This window comes from Haliotis rufescens, unplaced genomic scaffold (genome assembly GCF_023055435.1).
Source record: "Haliotis rufescens isolate VD_foot unplaced genomic scaffold, xgHalRufe1.0.p SCAF_15, whole genome shotgun sequence".
Taxonomy (NCBI): domain Eukaryota; kingdom Metazoa; phylum Mollusca; class Gastropoda; order Lepetellida; family Haliotidae; genus Haliotis; species Haliotis rufescens.
This window is the reverse complement of record NW_025963835.1, coordinates 17512953-17522467: the sequence shown is the minus strand read 5'-3', so window position 1 is coordinate 17522467 and position 9515 is coordinate 17512953.

The window sequence follows — 9515 nt, the reverse complement described above, 5'->3', positions numbered from 1 at the left end:
GGTCTGTCAGCTACATAGCCTGCTCGTTGTCCCAGTTATTACACGTGGTCTGTCAGCTACATACCCAGCTCGTTGTCCCAGTTATTACACGTGGTCTGTCAGCTACATACCCAGCTCGTTGTCCCAGTTATTACCCGTGGTCTGTCAGCTACATACCCTGCTCGTTGTCCCAGTTATTACCCGTGGTCTGTCAGCTACATAGCCTGCTCGTTGTCCCAGTTATTACCCGTGGTCTGTCAGCTACATACCCTGCTCGTTGTCCCAGTTATTACCCGTGGTCTGTCAGCTACATAGCCTGCTCGTTGTCCCAGTTATTACCCGTGGTCTGTCAGCTACATAGCCTGCTCGTTGTCCCAGTTATTACCCGTGGTCTGTCAGCTACATACCCTGCTCGTTGTCCCAGTTATTACCCGTGGTCTGTCAGCTACATACCCTGCTCGCTGACCCAGTTATTACCCGTGGTCTGTCAGCTACATACCCTGCTCGCTGTCCCAGTTATTACCCGTGGTCTGTCAGCTACATAGCCTGCTCGCTGACCCAGTTATTACCCGTGGTCTGTCAGCTACATACCCTGCTCGTTGTCCCAGTTATTACCCGTGGTCTGTCAGCTACATACCCTGCTCGTTGTCTCAGTTATTACCCGTGGTCTGTCAGCTACATAGCCTGCTCGCTGACCCAGTTATTACCCGTGGTCTGTCAGCTACATACCCTGCTGACCCAGTTATTACCCGTGGTCTGTTAGCTACATACCCTGCTCGTTGTCCCAGTTATTACCCGTGGTCTGTCAGCTACATAGCCTGCTTGTTGCCCAAGTTATTATCCTGCTCGTTGTCCCAGTTATCACACGTGGTCTGTCAGCTACATAGCCAGCTTGTTGTCCCAGTTATTACCCTGCTCGTTGTCCCAGTTATTACCCGTGGTCTGTCAGCTACATACCCTGCTCGTTGTCCAAGTTATTACCCGTGGTCTGTCAGCTACATACCCTGCTCGTTGTCCCAGTTATTACCCGCGGTCTGTCAGCTACATAGCCTGCTTGTTGCCCAAGTTATTATCCTGCTCGTTGTCCCAGTTATCACACGTGGTCTGTCAGCTACATAGCCAGCTTGTTGCCCAAGTTATTATTAAACGTTGTCTGTCAGCTACATACCCTGCTCGTTGTCCCAGTTATTACCCGTGGTCTGTCAGCTACATAGCCAGCTTGTTGCCACAGTTATTACCCTGCTCGTTGTCCCAGTTATTACACGTGGTCTGTCAGCTACAGAGCCTGCTCGTTGTCCCAGTTATTACACGTGGTCTGTCAGTAGGTAGTTGTTAAACAACAAACAAACCTACTGCTGGAATAGTGCCGGGGATGTCGCTAAACAAAAAAACAAACAAGCATACAAGCATAAAGCTGGAATAGCACCTAAGTGTGGCCTTCAACAACAACACGCCACTCACCTAGTGATGTTACTCCAGCATAAATTGTCCTCACCTTCTGTGTTATACAAACTTGAACCTTTGACTGTCTACAGGAGTGGGGCGTATACTGAACTCCGGTCATACACATGCGCACTACTTGGTTTCCGTTTGGAGCATCACAAGATCTGTATGAGATATGGACATGTGTGTGATAACATGAAGTATATGTAGGTTACAACGGGTATTTCGCTTGCTGTGTTTGACTAGTGTGGCGATAGCGTTAAACATGTATTCACTCACAGACGTCGTCAACTCTGTATATGCGGAAAACATAAATGAATTGTATTTCACATAATTAATTGGAACAACTGTTTGTCGTGTTGAAGATCTTTCGTGCATTTATTTCAAAGTTCTCTTATTAAGCTTACATAACCGGCCGTGTTGGTTATTGATATATTGTATGTAGTTTTGGTTCTTAGTTCTCTTAATGGCCGTGTTTGTGTTTCTGACAGTGACTTAATAAACATCATATCGGCAATATTTCAGCCATAAAGCCATAGGAACAATTTATGCAATCATACAAAACATGCACAATATAACACAGAGGTAAATAAAACAAATTCTTAATATAAATGATATTCTGTGTTAAATGTGTGTCAAGGCACGTTTGGGCGTTCATAAATATTTACCACGGATGTTAAACATTATTGCAGACATTTTGACCTGTGATCGATTTCATGTCTGACGCATCTCCTTCAGCTTTACTTGATTGTTGTCTCCGCGTCCAGTGGCGTCCCTACGTCAGTTTTATGGTTGGTTTTAAATCATTAAATAATGTGACTGTGTATTTCACCATGTTTATGCGGAAAACTCCACTTGATGAAAAAAAACCATGAAACAATCAAAGACATCTTTGTTTTTTTAGTGCTGCTTTCAATTAAGCCAGGAGACAATCGAGGGACAGCCATTCCCAATATCCTGAGACATGTACTTTTAGCTTAATTGACATAATCAGTATGTGTGATTTATCGGTAACTGGACCGTAGTATGTTGTCAGTGATGAATTAGCTTGGCATCATCTAAAATACTTAAACTAAGGGCTCTGTCACACATTCAGGATTTTTACTGCCGTCTTTGATAGGACCATTCCTAAGGGCTCAGTCACACATTCAGGATTTTTACTGCCGTCTTTGATAGGACCATTCCTAAGGGTTCAGTCACACATTTAGGATTTATACTGCTGTCCTTGATAGGACAATTCCTAAGGGTTCAGTCACACATTCAGGATTTTTACTGCTGTCCTTGATAGGACCATTCCTGAGGGCTCATTCACACATTCAGGATTTATACTGCTGTCCTTGATAGGACCATTCCTAAGGGCTCAGTCACACATTCAGGATTTTTACTGCTGTCCTTGATAGGACCATTCCTAAGGGTTCAGTCACACATTCATGATTTTTACTGCTGTCCTTGATAGGACAATTCCTAAGGGTTCAGTCACATATTCAGGATTTATACTGCTGTCCTTGATAGGACCATTCCTAAGGGTTCAGTCACACATTTAGGATTTTTACTGCTGTCCTTGATAGGACAATTCCTAAGGGTTCAGTCACACATTCAGGATTTTTACTGCTGTCCTTGATAGGACCATTCCTAAGGGTTCAGTCACATACTCAGGATTTATACTGCTGTCCTTGATAGGACCATTCCTAAGGGTTCAGTCACACATTCATGATTTTTACTGCTGTCCTTGATAGGACCATTCCTAAGGGTTCAGTCACACATTCAGGATTTTTACTGCTGTCCTTGATAGGACAATTCCTAAGGGCTCAGTCACACATTCAGGATTTTTACTGCCGTCTTTGATAGGACCATTCCTAAGGGTTCAGTCACACATTCAGGATTTTTACTGCTGTCCTTGATAGGACCATTTCTAAGGGCTCAGTCACACATTCAGGATTTTTACTGCTATCCTTGATAGGACCGTTCCCGATTTAAATCTGTCAAATGTCGGGTCAAGATCCTATGATTCGTGGCGGAAATTCACAAATTTGTAAGAACATTTTTTTAATCACGACAACAATCAGATATTTTTCAGGAAGCGTCCCGATTCAGTCGTTTGAAGCCGAATTCGTCCTGATTCTCCAGTTCTCAATCCGAAACTGATCCCATTTGTATCTTCCGCATGGTAAAAAACGACCGAATCTCTCCCGACAGCTTCCCGATTCTCCCGAATGCGATCCAACAGAGATCAGAGAGTGACCGGACAGTGAACCGACAAAGACGGTTCGCATTCGGCAAGATCTGAACGCAATCTGGACTCAATCAACAAATTACGGCAATGAACAATTTCTCAAAATGATGCCCCTTCATCACGACAGCGTCCCGATCCACAGGACACCGTCCAGACAACACAGGACATTGTTACGATTTTGATCCGATACAGCAGAATCTGTCACGACATAGTCACGATTGTAATCCGACTAGACAAAATCGGCTGAGTTTCCCGAATGTTACGGGACGCACCAAACTGTTGGGAGTGCTTGGCCGACCTCTCTGAACCTTTCCCGATCCACAGGACTCTGTTACGAACGTATACGACTGCGTTCAGCCAATGATAGGACACCTACATCATTGAGGCTTGTAATCAAACTTTTTCACTTTTCGTGTCGTAGCGCTGTCTGATCTCAAACGGGAGCTATAATCCGCACTCTGTGAACGCAGCCTAAAGCAATGATAGCAATGCCACTGTTCTAATTGCCATAGCTTAACAAAGCCCCACATGTGCGTCAGTCGTAACGCTAAGATTGCTTCATGAAACTGGGACCAAGTCATTTCAACAGCTAACTTTAGTACTTTACAGCCTTTGTTATAAGATACAAATGCATTAAATAAACAGTACATTCTTACACAATGAAGGTTCCAAATGACGGCTACTTTCTCGATATCTTAGATGCTGTGTTTGCTGTTTGAGTAAAGAGATACGGTTGGGGAATCAATGCAGTTAGTAACTTCTATATATCGTATTGCCCTCCTTCTACAACGGCCCTTTCACCCTGTCCCTCAGCCACTTCACCCCCTTCCCCGTTTAGCCCCCCACCCCCCCACCCCCACCCCACCCCACCCCCCCTGTCGCCAGATAGAATCCAGACTTGTAGCTGCCTCGCCCAAGATTAACTTAAGATAGCACCGATTCTCTCCCATAAGTCTGAATATATTTCTTATTTCTTTATCTTCAGTATTTTCTTAAAAAGATGATATTGGCTCGTAATGTCTGATACCGAGCCATGTGGCCATCCTATCCCATCGCGTTTTCTCTCTGGTACTCTGCATCCCCTGCCCCCTCCCCCTCCCACACCCCACCACCACCACCACACACACATACCACTTCCCCAAATATTTCTCAGCAGGATTTCGAATTGTAAAATTGTGACACCGACACCTTTTACATCGTTATGATATGACATTCCCACTCTTCGTTCATTAACAGTTGACTACTTTCACAATTATCCCCATGAATTTAAAATTGGAGATTCGACTTTAAGTCCGGGGCATTTCTCAGGCAGAGATACGTGTATAGCTGTAGAATGGCGCTTTGCGAAACGAACAGTCTCGTTTGACGTGTTAAATGAGAAATGTACAGTTCATAACCAAACGTTTTCAAGAGAATAACAAACGGCAAGAAGCGATATTAACTCTATAAATGACCATCTGTAATTATTTGGCCTTTTCAATGTGGAACTAGCGCAAAAAGGAATTCAACAGTTTTTGAACGGCTCGACCCTGATAAAGAGGAGACAATTTGCAGGGAGGTAACTCTTGAAAACAATCAAACAAGTATCAAGTCTACATGTGACCAGTATAAAGTCTACGTGTGACCAGTATCAAGTCTACATGTGACCAGTATCAAGTCTACATATATCCAGTATCAAGTCTACATCTGACCAGTATCAAGTCTACATGTGACCAGTATCAAGTCTACATATACCCAGTTTCAAGTCTACGTATACCCAGTATCAAGTCAATCAAGTCTACATATACCCAGTATCAAGTCTACATGTCACGAGTATCAAGTCTACATATACCCAGTATCAATCAAGTCTACATGTGACCAGTATCAAGTGTCGACATGTGACCAGTATCAATTCTGCCTGTCACCAATATTCAGTCTACATGGCTGTGGATAGATCCGTCTCTTTCTCTCCAGATATGACTGTAACCAGAAAGTGTTACGCAATACGTCTTGCCTCTTCACCAATGATTTCCATCACTGGTAGACTTCGGGCCGATGACTTTCATTTACTTGTTGAAAAAACCAAAACCAAAACGATTGGTAGGCATCATCCGGCCTGGTGGTCATCATTACACAGCTGGTCGAGTACCACATGTTGACGTTTGTGTTTCAGATTCAGACAGATTTGTTGATGGCTTTGCCTAGGAACCCACCCGAAGGCAGGCCAGGCTAAGGTCATTTACATTAACAGAACTACTTTTAACAGTGCACTGTGTTAATGATAGGCTCGCTACGGTATTATGTGACCGTCTCCATGGCCTAGTGGATCGAGCGTCTACCTGCCCGGAGAGAGAATGGTCGTGGGTTCGATCCCCGGCAGCGTCATACCAAAACAGATTAAAAGATGGTACTTGCTGTTACCCTGCGTGGCGCTTCGGCAGTAGTGGGCTGAACAAGGACAGGTCGGCTCAGAGTCAGTGTACTTTGTCTGAGTGGGGTACGCACGCACACACGCACGCATCAAAGGACACTCAGGACAAAATACTGAAATTTTCACGAGGCTGATATTACCACTTTTACAATGCAGCTCTACTCAAAACTAGTGAAAGCTAAAGCAAACTCTATGATTTGAGTAAATAAACGAATGAATGAATGAAGGATTGGAGGAAAGCGTAAGCAAATGTGTTTAATGTGTGTTAATATAATAACCATTCAAATTATGATATCATTCTTGTCAACAATGACGTGAGTTCACCGACAATCTATTTCCGGATCAAGGCCACATGGCAACAGTTGTATTGACGTCGTGCTGGACAGCAGGCAGCAATGGCACAGTGGGTCATGGACTGTTGCCAAGCCAGCGTCAAATCCACCAACAGAATTAAAGAACAGGTAAGTTTCAATCATGTACCTTTATGAAACACGTGTAATAAATACATTGTATCATTAAAGTGCTTCAAGCCGTTATAAATCTGAAGGTTATATAAAACACAATGATAACAGCTGCCTGTAAATTAAGAATGTTTATTCACGATGTCGGAGTATGATGATACACCAGTGCAGCCAGAGGAACGTACCCTCGCTTGTACATACAGCCAAAATTTTAGATATTTAAAGAAAATCAAACTATACATTTATTCATTTTCATGATTGTAAAATCAGGAGGATACACTTTATGATTGAACATGACATTATCTCAATAAAGTAGAACTGGATGTGCTTAATCATTGTCAGAAAAAGAAGTTATGATGTTGATGCGCATTTGTTCGCTAATTTTAACCAGTAGGCGCTGCAGGAGTTTTGTGCGGCAATCGTCCATGTTCAGCCTCTACCTGATTTGGCACCTGAACTAGAAATAAAGGCGACCAGTGAGACCACTTCATCTGTTTTGTCCCTTTTATTTAGACCTATAAAGGTTCAGAGTGACAAAACGCTCTCCGCAAGGCTGTATGAAAAGAGGGCAGACTTCAACTTTCCAATAGTCAATTTTACCTTTTTGTCGAGCAATTTTCCTACAGCTCCACCCCATTGGTCAATTACAAAGGAGCTCTTTCTATCAAGATTTAAAATAGAGTTGTTTGATCAAGTTTACATCACCAAGAAATCTCAGAAATCCCCACGTCAACAGTCTGCACCCTGTGTGATCAGCCTCTCCTACTTTGGAACAGTTACCTACAAAATCCAGAGACTCTTAAAGAAACAGGCCAACATTGATGTAGTTTTCAAGAGAAGTCATACCATTCAGAACACAATTAAGGCCACGGGGAAACCAACATCCAGCCACAAGCTAGAACCATCAGGAGCAGTGTACCACATCCCCTGAACTGAACTTTATTTACACTCAGGCCGCTATCAGCGGCATCAGAGGTACAAAATTCTTTCAACAACATAATACATATACATATAAATATAGAATATATACAAAAACATCTTAGCCGAGCATGAATGCATATTAATACAGATTTACTATGGTAGCAATAGATGTGCAAATGTGAGTTACTTGATAGGTTTAATCAATGACATGATGATTTTACAGAATTTGGACAGTTTTCTCAATGTTCCTAGTCGTGAATTATTGAAAAGTAAATTCATTTAATGCATATTGGGTTTAATGCAGTAGAATCTGTGTAAAAAAATGTTTTCTTTCGTTTCCTAAAGATGGACAAATAAACAAATAATGAAATTCATCACCTATGTCAGATAATTTGCAAAGTTGGCATTTCCTTTCGGTTAAAGGTATTTTTCTCCATCTCCCAGTTTCAAGACGTAGATTATGATTACAAGTTCTAAACTTAAGTAAGACTCGCCGTAGTACGTTTAAATGATATTCAAAATTTAGGCACTCATTGTTTATGATACTATACATTGTGCCTTTTGAAGACTATTTTGCAAACATTGCAAACAAGACAGGCGACAGGTTTTCTCCTTGTCTTACTCCAGATTTACATGAAAAGAAACCTGTTAAATAACCATTACACATGACTTGATATTCTGGTACATATTATAAATAACGTTAAAACAGTTTCCAGATATGTTATGTTGTAATAGTTTTTGCCAAAGTCCTGATCGCCAAACTGTGTCAAATGCTTTCTGAAAATCGACAAATGCACAAAATAATTTCTTTTTTCTACCTTTTAATAATTCCATGAGGTTATATAGAGCAAAGATGTGATCACTGGTAGAATAACCCTTCTGAAACCTGCCTGAGCTTCGGACAATATGGAGTTTGTTCGATGAATGTTTGTAAACGGTTATTTAAAACTGCTGTGAAAAGCTTACCAAAACAGCTTAGCAGGGTGATAGGTGTGTAATTTTCGGGGTTTTGTGGGTCACCTTTACCCTTAAAAATGGGTTTGGTAACATCTATTAACCATTTTTCTGGGAATGTACCAGTATCAAGAACCATGTTAAAAAGTTTGATTTAAATATCTATGAAGACATCAATTGTGCTTGAAATGTATTCGTTAATTATATTATCAAGACCAGCAGCTTTGTTATTTTTTAAATTCTGCACACAGTTTATAATTTCACCTCTTGTTATAGCTACATTAAGTATTGTGCTTTCGTCCATGTTTACTTTATGTAGATTATCAATATCAAAATCGTCATCTGCCGAAACTTCATTTAAAGATTTAAAAAAGCTGAATAATGCTTCACTATCTGGTAGGTTTTCATCGCCAGACTGCCTTTGCTTAAGAAGTTTCCAAAATAAATGGGGGTCATTTCTATCAACATTATATACTTTGTCTTGAAGTTTTTTTAAATGCATATTTGAAAGTCGTTGTATATTTTGGAATGTTTGACTACGTTTGAAACATCTCTTGGCTACAAAGTATTTTCCACGGGCGAATTTGCATTGTTTACCAAACCAAATTTTAGTGCGCTTGTGGGGTGTTGATTTTCTCTTACTCTTTTCAACTAATCCAAACACTTTGCCAGCAGTACAAAGAAGCACATCACTTATTTTGTCATTGTTATAACATCAGTTAGCTTATCATTATCAGCACAAAGTAGCTCAGATTCAATGGATTGTATAACCTCTTTGTCAATAGAGTCGACATATTCAGAAGCAAGTGTCCTATTCCATTTTCTAAGGTGGGGGCTTGTGTCGTTCTCTGTTCTCAACGTTTGGGGTGTAACAGGCTTATCGAAGTTTTTTGTTAGTGTTACAGTGATAGGTGAGTGGATATCTGAGAACAATGGTTCAAAATCCAGGACCTCGAAATCTTCTATTGTTGGGAAAACATTAGCGCTCGCTACAGCATTATCAACCAAGCTTACTCCTTTACATGTAACTTTGCCAACTCCTTTGTCATGTCCAACTCGGCCATAAACAATGTATATATTATTGTTTTTACAAAAATCATCTAGCTTATAACCA